Here is a 10,628-nt window from a genome sequence, read left to right on the forward strand (position 1 = left end):
AACTAAAAACAGATGCAAAATTTGCTAAATATTTCAACTGTATTTTAAAAAATTAAACTAAAAGATAAAAATACATCTCCCACTTGGCAAGTTAAAACATGTGACAAAATAGAATTACTATTGTGTGAATTTGGGAAAAAAAAAAAAAAAAATTAGAAATAATTTGGGGGCAATACAACAACAACAAAAAATCCATAGGTAAAAAATAATAATAATAATAAAAAAAATATAGGAATTAAAAAAAAATTAGGAAGTAAAACGAAAATAGAAACAGAAGGCTTAACATCAAATTAAATGACAGATGACATTTTTTTTCAAATGCAATTAATTATTTGAAATGAAAATCTATATTTGTTTGGTGTATCTCATTGTAATAATTATTAGTTTGACCAATTTTTATATTTCTGTATTTATTTTTTAATTTTTGTTGCAGTCCTCCACAGCTACCAATATAGTTTTGCTGTGTTTATTAAAACATGCTAGCAAGCAAAATGGACACAATAATACAGTGAACTTAACAGGTGGCAGTGGTCTTAAACTTTACAGGCCCTTGACACAACATAGTAACAGTGCAGCTAAAAACAACAATGAACATTTCTTTGGGAAAACCCCTCAATGCAGTTTCTGTAAAATGGTAACTTTGTTCTACAAAGGAGAAGAAAACAAAAAAAAGAGGGGGGCACTAAAGCACTCCATTGGAGTGCTTTAGCGCCCCCCTCTTTTTTTTTTTTCTTCATTCAACACATGACAGCATTATGGTATGTGTCAATTAGTACCTATACTACAAAGTCAAAATTAAATGAAAAATAATTAACAGAACAGTACTTCTGTCAGTACTTCTGATCCATTTTGAGCCATCTATATAAGGACAAACAAAAATCATCTGCAGTGCTGTATAAAAGGTGAATTGCCCAACAGAGAGAATCCAAAAACTTTAAAAAAAATTTTAAATAATAGAAAAAAATATAAACAACTCAAATATTAACATTATATATTGGAAATCACCATTGCACCAATGAACCATTCAAGACCTATCAATCATTTTCAAGTGCTCTCACCCCATAAGCTTGTTTTTCAGAAACTGTGCCTTTGAAGAGAGCTTTTGTCCATCAAGATTTAAAAGTATCTTCTGGAGGACTTCAAAGGTGCATTTAAGTTCTGGTGGGTAGCTCAGGTTCAAACAGTATACGAGTCCAAACAACAGAGCCCATGCTTGTGCAATGTTACCCAAATCAGTGTTAGCCTCCACACCCTCAATCAGGACACCAACGTCCTCTGGGTCATCTTCAGGTTCAGCACCCTCCTTCTGGATGACGTACACCCCCATCACAGTTTGCTCCATGCAGCTTTTTGCCTCGCTGTCCGTATCCTACATGAACAAATATAAGACAACAAAGTAAAATTTAAGAGATTGTTTAAACAACTGTTTCTATGCTGTTCATAAAATCCAAGTAGTCAAAGTAATAAACAGAAAATTACACCACTAAAGTAGTTGTTAGTAATTACTCCAATACATAAATTATAAAATACACCTCTCATGTCAAAAGAGGTGGCATAATTGACCTCTCACCAGCCCCTCCCCCAAAAGGGCCATTGTCCAATTACACATTATAGCAACCATTACTGTGTCTGACAAACATTAACCTCAAGCAAGATGGAGAAGCAGTGTGCCCACCGATACCCCGAGAGATTGTGTCTGGAGGAGTTGTGTTCTTTCCATTCACAAAGTCAAAAACAACGTGAATGGATTAAACAGTGTGGATGGCCCCACTCCCAGGTAAATGTACCAAACATTATGAAGCATGTCTGCTCGCACATTTGGGTACCCATTGGTGCGCAGAGGAAACCATTTGTTTGTCGGACATAGCAAGAGTAACTTAGGGGGACAGGACTCGAGAAAAGGCTAACTCAGCTGCTAAAATAAAACAGGTATAGAAGTGTTAGTACTAAACAGCTCAAAGTTCATAGACATTTCTATTTACAAATACTGATGACCATAGCAATGAAAAAACAACAGGACTTGTTTTAATCCAAGTGCAGATTCAAAAGCAATATTGTCTTGATGCATGTTAAATGCATTGTATGTTTGTGTATCAAGTTTAACTACGGTATGCATAAATTTCTTTCCTTCCAATACCAAATTCCATAAATTCTTTATTGCAACGCTTAATACTGTTTGGTATTCAAGACATCCTTTCCCCAATACCAGGTGTCTTGTTGCTAATCTCAAAATTTTAATTTTAACGATTTGCATTTGAGGCAACGTCACAATTTGTATGGTAAATAAAATGGTAAATGGCCTGCATTTATATAGCGCCTTACTAGTCCCTAAGGACCCCAAAGCGCTTTACATATCCAGTCATCCACCCATTCACACACACATTCACACACTGGTGATGGCAAGCTACATTGTAGCCACAGCCGCCCTGGGGCGCACTGACAGAGGCGAGGCTACCGGACACTGGCGCCACCGGGCCCTCTGACCACCACCAGTAGGCAATGGGTGAAGTGTCTTGCCCAAGGACACAACGGCCGAGACTGTCCAAGCCGGGGCTCGAACCGGCAACCTTCCGATTACAAGGCGAACTCCCAACTCTCCATTTGTTAAGCCGAAACAAAATTGACAACTTCATCTCCAAATAAAAGTTATTTTTGCTGCCTATGACAAAATCTACTCAATCCTAATACAAACCTTGGAGATGGCAAGCATGAGACCTCTTATTTTCTTTCCAGGTGTCCCTCCTTTGCTCAGAAAGATTTCCATTAAGCGTGGCGCGTATTGGTCAAGCTCGGCAAAGAAAGTAGATAGCAGAGGCTTTCTGGTGATTCGCAGAAACTCCTTGTCAATCTGCAATAGAAAATAAATACATTGATTAAAAACTCAACTGTATATTTCACTAACTTCACATCTAAGCTGACTAAAGCTGCTTTTAGAAGACCATGCAGACATCAGTGCTGTCTGTGTAGAACATGAATCAGTCTGTGTCAGATCCTGAATTTAAAATTTCCACTGAAGTCACAGGTAAGAGGCAAATGGAACCAAGATCTAGGCCATTTGCTTTTTGAAGTTTGCAAAGACTGCTAAATTGTGCCACATAGTACGCTGGTCTAAACAGATTTTTCAGGTTTATTTTTAGTATGTTATTTGCAATTGGTGTTTGTTCTGGGAAAGATATTGCAGACTGAGCAATAATGCATTTCTAATGGGGGCCTTTCTTAAATGTACTGGTCCCAGTAACAAAGGCGCTTGTCGACTCAGAAATCGAGGGAAAACCAACAACACAACCGGCAGAACATTATGTTATTTACACGGGTGCACATACGTGGTCCGCATGTGCGCATTCGCTGTCAAAATAAAAGACGCGCACCAGATAAGAAGTTGCAACGCGCATTTGCGTCCATATAAAAGGCACTGTTTTTGTCCGCTAGAGTGGGATTTTCACAGCACATTCTGCACCACATCTCTGTGCGTTCATCATTTGTTTGAAGCCAGCTCACCTCCTGCAACCACTTTTCTGAGAATACGCGCTTCTTTTGTGGTTTGGACTCCTGACATTTCTTTGGAGGTGGAGGAACAACAAAGTAATTGCTTAAAGGAGCTTCTTCGACATCTTTAAGAGTTCTAAACAAATGTCTGTCCTCCTCCAGAAAATCTTATGTACGCAAACACGCGTTGCAACTTCTTATCTTGTGCGCGTTTTTTATTTTGACAGTGAATGCGCACCTGCGGACCACTTATGTGCACCCCTGGTTATATAGCTTGTCATATTGCAGCCACAGAAATTCTTTTGTCCATGAAACCATTAAGCTGCACTTTCTTTTTGCCTTATAGTCTGATTTGTAATAATTTTTCCGTTTTGTGGTAAGATTTTCTTTGGCTGTCACTTCTGCACCCTGACCTGTCTTATTTGGCTCAGCAGAACTAAAATATATATCCTGCTGCTTTTACACACACACTCACATAACGCTCAGCGATTCTCTGTGCAATCAACCTCTCACATGTTTAAGCTTGCTGCGGGAGATTTCACTTGTCATGTTTGCATAGTAAGCTAACAATTGATAAGACTATGTCAGAGGAATTGGTGCGCAAATTATCATCACTCACCAATCAGTGCTGTCGCTCTCTATACACAGTTCACGCGATTGCAAAGTGAAAGCAAAAAACAAGCGCAAATTCAAACGCGATTTCAATATGTCACATATTGACAGTGGCTCACCGATGCCAATGACATAATTACCCAGCTACATTTCCGAAAGAATGCAAAAGCATTGACATATATTTTTCCTTCCTATGACAGCCCGACGGGCAGGGCAGAGATAGATTTTGGTGGCCCGACTGGAAAAATCGCTAGCCCCGGGATGTCGGGCTAGCGATTTTGCGAGCCCTGTACAGTGTTTCAATTTTTTTTACCTACTACTCTCCCTGATGGAACAACGCTTGCACTGCCACATACAAGTCACTGAAAGAAAAAAAGAGAAGCAGTTTTAAGGATGGTTTTATTGACCACCTTTTTTTTTACTTTGATTAAATCATAAAACTATCATAAAAATATGATGGTAAAAACTTACCATGTATTAAAGAGGAGGCACAAACAATCAGAAAAGGGGTCAACTTTCTTTGTGGTGTTACTATGGTAAAGAAAACAGACAAAAAAATTTATAAAAACTCCACAGTGGATTTTTTTTTACTTTGTTGCAAATGTATAAAAAAATACAAATACATATAAATACCTCTTGCAATATAAAATTCACAGATAAATATCCAATCTGTTGCCAAATGTAATAGCAGTGTTTCACACTATGCAATAAAGATGCTGGTAGTTGCGGTAAAGGTCCGACAGGCAATTTTCATAACTATCCGCCATTGCCTTTTCCTCTGACCTCGTGTTTATGCTCTTTTCCCCATGCACTAGCGTTTAAGTCAATTCAAAGGATGCAGTCCCTGAATTTGGACACAGCTAATATTTAGCAACTCGCGCATGCTAGTTTAACTTGCATTACTGCAAGAGGCCGAATGCTTAAAAAAAAGGAGAGAGAATGAAAGAAGAAATGCAAATGATAATAAAAAAAAAAAGTGAAGAAAGACCATGTCTTGCAATAACCGTCATTTAAAACCAAAGTGAATGCTAACAGAGCTAGGTAAAAGTTCAATGAGACAACCATACAACTTTAGCTAACTTCATTTACTTTGAAATTGAATTTCAAACGTGTTAAATATTGAATTAAACACATTAATAACCGCTAAAAACACTATAAGACTAACTGCAAAAACGGGTAACAAAAAAAAGAATGAAATGGAAATGCTAATAATAATATAAATATAGCCGGAGCGGATTAGAAATCAGGTATTAGACGGTACCGATTGGCACCGTCTAATACCCGATTTTCACTGTATTTGCTCCACTCCCGCTGTCTAATGACAAATTACACATTTGGAATTAAAAACATTGTTAAACAATTAACGGACGGAACAACTTTGTTTGACTAAGATAGTTTCAGTTATTTATTACTTACCTGTATTGTGGAAGATCCCGCAGAGAGAAACGGCAGTTCACTGAACACATATAACTTTCTCCGCGTTCCCGCCTCTTCACTTCTGGGAAGTTTGAGCATGCGCACTAGGCATCGGTTTTAGAGTTGTTGATTTAAAATAATTACATTTAATTGAACTGAAGAATGCAAATCTAGTTCATTAAACTTTTTGTTATTTTATGTTAAACCAACAACTGATAATGATTTAAAAACCTAAACTCAATATGTTCATGTTAAATAGACAAATGTATATTGAATAAATCAAACAACTGCCTTAGTTGACTTTTTTGAGTGTAGTGTTCAGTGCGTTGATTATTCAAACACTGAGGGTGAGTTCATGCGGTGCAGGATTTCTGGCTTTCTCGCTGCCTGTTTTTAAAAAAGGAAACCACAGAGGCTGTGAGTGAGCCAAGGGCATTTCATGCATACACACAGGACAACAACAAACTGTTATTATGCATGGCTCTTTATTCTACAACAGCAGCCCCGCAGAGTTCAATACAGGAAATGCTTTGTCTGCAAACTTTATTCTAATTTGAAACAAAACTTCTGCTGGGGCGCCTTCGCATTACAGAACTGAAACGATGAAAATCACTGATAATGGTTTGCTGTTTATTTGCTGATCCTGCCAAGGTGGAATATTTTCATATTAATTTCTTACATCACAATTAGAAGCATTAATAATCAACTCTGAAGCAACTGTGAGCATGAGTAAAACATAAAATATGTGAAATTGTGAGTTTTACATTTGATTTTGACCAGATCTTCCGTGTATTAAGCATATGAAGTTATGTGTTTCATTTTATGATAGAAGGTATATCTGTCTGCACAGAGCTGTCCCAGATGAGTATTTGTACTTCTTTTTGGGTCTCACACCAACTTATTTTATACACAGATGAGTTCCTGCAAATATAAGTGGAATTAAACTGTTTACAGAATGCCTCCAGTGCTGTCATCTGTTAAAGCCTCCAACCAGTTCATTTTCAGATGTTTTTTTTTTTTTATGGCACTCTTTAGTTAAAGCCTGCAGGCCTCTGAGATAGCAGTTGTACTTATTGAATGCTTTAAAATATACAGAACGCTCCTTGGCAGCCAATCTGCTGGTGATTGTGACACTCTTTGCTTTGTACTGATTATTATTATGGCTGCAGTGTGACATAAAGCATGTTTAAGTTCTTGAATTATTTCTTGTCTTTTTGAAGGTTTTCCACTGGAGGCCAAGGTGCAACTTGATGCTTTCCTATAACCCATGCAGCATTTGTTTTAATCCGTGCTCTGTAGCATTCACTCTCCCCTCAGGATGCCTGTCAAATATCGTTCACACAAATTTCAGACTGCAGAGTGAGCGCTCCAGACCCTCAGCTGTCAAAGAGAGACCTGTGTTTGCCTATTTTGAAATAACTGCAATCTAAAGAATTTGACTGTTTTTTCATTCCATGTTTAATCATCTTAATAAAAGAGAGAGCCACAGAGGGGGAGATTCTGGGAGAGGTGGTAGGTCACGTCTAATAACCGTGTTTTGTTTGTACAATCTCCCCCTCACTTAATCTCTTTACATATTTCAGTGCAGCTTGTACAGAGAGCGAGGTTATTGCATGAATGAAAAACACAAGTAAATGAAACACATTTAAAATAATGAAAAGTTTGGTGTAATGACACCGAGCGTCACAGAGGCGCCTGGAATATCACAGCTTCTGCGTGGTGGGGAATTTCAGGCTGAACTGTGAAACTGTCCATAAACCATAAACAGAGCGCCTCTCTAAACACGGGGCCGTTTTCCTGCCCCTCGCTCGCCAGCACTGCCTGGAAATTGTGATGTTTGTGGCTGGAAATTCAGAGGCCGCCATGTATCGCTTCCAGCACCGCGACCTGAGGCGTGATTAGTGTGTGTTTGGGACTTCTGGGTGACCCCAATCCTCAACTCTGATACCCCCATCAATTCAGACTGGCAACCGCTGGACAAGAGGAACTGAACTGCTCCGACACATCCAAGGCTCTATCATGTTTCCTCATTCACAGACAATAATTTTGCTCATAAGAACAAAAAAAGAAGAGTCATGGGTAGGGATGGGTATCGAAAACCGGTTCTTGTTGAGAACCGGTTCCCACTGTTTCAATTCCTTGGAATTGTTTGCCATTTTTGCAAACGATTCCCTTATCGATTCCAGTCGCCCCGAATGACGTCACCACGTTGCGGAGCGTCATTTACCTGGCAGGAAACATGGCGCGTAAGCGGCTCAAACGCTCAAAACTTTGGTTATACTTTACGAGAACGGATGACAACAGGGCAACTTGCAATACTTGCAAAGTAGATATTTCATTTAAGGAAGGAAACACTACGAATATGCAAAAGCATTTGCTCACAAAACACGCGATAACCTTAAATGAATTTCGTGTTTTTAATTCCGCTCCGGACTCGTGAATCTCAACCCAGCAGCAGCGGTAACGTTTGCACGTCCTCTCCCGTTAATGCGGCAGGTAATTAATCAACTAACAGTGCATATTATGTTAGCGCGATCTGCCTTATTACAAAACCTGCCATTACTGTGCGTTTAGGTGACCATGATGAGAGAGACAGACAGAGTCTGGCTCAGATGCTGGCAGTTCTCGCTGCAGTCTACCGGTAGCGTCTCCTTTCAGGCCAAGATAGACGAATGTCACCGACCAGTGACTAAGTTTGTGGTCAAAGGTTTGCACCCATTTGCCACAGCAGATGATTTTCAGTAAGTGAATGTGTTTAATTGTAGGCAGGGACATTACTGGATATTCTTGTGTAATTGCTACTGAATAATTTATGTTATACTTTGTTATTGCTACAGAAGAATATTTATTTTATTATTTTACATTTACATTTTTTTTTTCCTGGGGACCCTGTGACACCCCATTGAAGAGCTGTAGGCTGTGGATCTCTTAAGATCTCACTGTTGGGTTTGTAAGGCCATGTTACTCCTAAATTTCTATCTTGTTCAAAGAGAAGATATAAAACAAAGTTCTAAGCTAATCAACCTTAGTGTTCTCCTTTTTTTAAAAAAAAGAATCGATAAGAGAATCGATAAAGAATCGAATCGTTAAACAGAATCGAAAATGGAATCGGAATCGTGAAAATCTTATCAATACCCATCCCTAGTCATGGGGGATTACTAGATATCAAGATCTGCTAGTGTAAAACCAGCCATTATTTTCAGGTTCAAGCATCATGTCTTCTTAACGTGCTTCAGTTTTTTCCCAGCAAACACTGTGGCCTTGAATAACAATCAGTCTTTTCTCCACGTTAGTTGTGGTGGAAATTCAGTTTCATTAACATAGTGGCAAATCACAACAACCATACTTCCAATTATTGGCACTTTAGATATTGTAAGGTAAAGACTCTTCAATATTAGATAGAAAACCCCAGCAGTTAGATGACCACTTGGTGCCAGTGGGAAGAAAAAGCTCCCTTTTAACAGGAGGAAACTTCCAGCACAACCAGGCTCAGGGAGGGGCCAATGGCTCCATTGCTCCATTGAAGTTTGTGTCTAAGAATTGCTTAATGCTGTTATTTTTTATCAATCTGCATGAAATTAAACAAAAAAGCATTATCTTTTGAAAAGTTAGAGATTCTCTTGGGTAAGGTTTAGTCCACTAAACCCTCAACAGGAACTTTACTCAGAACAGTTTAACTCTCATCCTCCTTCTTCCCTCTGCCAATGTGTTTATTTGAACTTCACCATAGCTCTGTCGATATCCACCGGGAAGCATGTCATATGTTAGCTGGCCTGACTTCACTAACCCTCCAAATTTTTACATTTTTGTTTACATTATAGATTTTTAGTATTACTTGAGTCAGACCATCTTTAAATGGAAACCAGCCAGCTAACTCCCTGCTAACTTGCAACTTGGCTAACCTCCACAAATCCTTTTTCAATGATGACAAACAGTAAACTTTATTTTAACACCTGGGAGAACAGCAAAGCATCTTTTGATTGGAGTTGGACGAATTTGGACCATTTTCAACTCTTTGTGGGCCCCGAGTTTGTTTGATTTTAGGAACTTGAGTATTTGGACCTAATGAAGTCAGGCTTATTCAAATTAGCTTATTCAAAGCCAGTTCAATTTTTTCGAGTCTGTGCTTTTTAAATGTATTTATTTCCTTTTTCTGAACTATTAAATAATACTTACTAAAACTTACAATCCTAAATATGCATACATACCTAAATACTAAAACCTGTAAGTTATAACAGGAATTAAAGAACCAGACAGATGTTTTAAATGTAATTTCCACCTGTTTATATCATAATCGTCCATAATCAAGCAGAGCAGAATAAAACAGGTTTTTTTTTTTTTCATCCATTCGCTTCCGCTTATCCTTTTCAGGGTCGCGGGGGGCGCTGGAGCCTATTCCAGCTGTCATAGGGCAAGAGGCGGGGTACACCCTGGACAGGTCACCAGTCTGTCGCAGGGCCAACACACAGGGACAGACAACCATTCGCATTCACACCTATGGGCAATTTGGATTATCCAATTAACCTATCCCCACAAGCTGCATGTCTTTGGACGGTGGGAGGAAGCCGGAGTACCCGGAGGGAACCCACGCAAACATGCGGAGAACATGCAAACTCCACACAGAAAGACCCCGGCCTGATGGTGGAATTGAACTCAGGACCTTATTGCTGTGCGGCAACAGTGCTAACCACCGTGCCGCCCAGTTTTTGTTTTTAATTTTGCTCTTTTATGTTTAATATATATTTACCATTGGGGCTTTTTGTCTTTTCATTTTATATTTTATTGACAGCTTTAACTGCTTTTCCAAAATTTGGGGAAAAGTTGGAATTTTATCTCAACACAGTGCACAACAAAATCAGTAGGAGCTCTATCCTTATTCCAATTTAATATTATTAAATTTGTTTCTATATTTTAGGAGCTCCAGTTTATTACACGATCAGATTTCTGTTTCTCAGGTGAAGAAATCAGTTTAAATCTCACTTTTTAATAAACATAAAAGTCCTTAAAATGGTTTGGGAAAAACAGGGAAATATGAACATCTATAATTCAATGAGGCTGATGAAGCTCATGTAACATAACTGAAAGCTAAATGGACCCCGGGGTGAGATTGCTTT

At 38.7% G+C, this 10,628-nt stretch overlaps 2 long non-coding RNA genes across 2 annotated transcripts; one reads left to right on the forward strand and one right to left on the reverse strand.

The window, feature by feature from the left end:
- Window positions 1-751: 751 nt before the first annotated feature.
- On the reverse strand, window positions 752-5,790 carry LOC146500953 (uncharacterized). Its single transcript, XR_014869938.1, has 5 exons — window positions 5,515-5,790; window positions 4,570-4,629; window positions 4,412-4,460; window positions 2,693-2,848; window positions 752-1,369 (listed from the first exon to the last, which is right to left on the reverse strand). It is a non-coding gene; the product is annotated as an uncharacterized LOC146500953 (long non-coding RNA).
- An 866-nt stretch (window positions 5,791-6,656) lies between these two features.
- LOC146500954 (uncharacterized) lies at window positions 6,657-8,387 on the forward strand. The gene is made up of 2 exons (XR_014869939.1): window positions 6,657-8,010; window positions 8,089-8,387. It is a non-coding gene; the product is annotated as an uncharacterized LOC146500954 (long non-coding RNA).
- Window positions 8,388-10,628: the final 2,241 nt, after the last annotated feature.

This window comes from Neolamprologus multifasciatus, chromosome 16, assembly GCF_963576455.1.
Source record: "Neolamprologus multifasciatus chromosome 16, fNeoMul1.2, whole genome shotgun sequence".
Taxonomy (NCBI): domain Eukaryota; kingdom Metazoa; phylum Chordata; class Actinopteri; order Cichliformes; family Cichlidae; genus Neolamprologus; species Neolamprologus multifasciatus.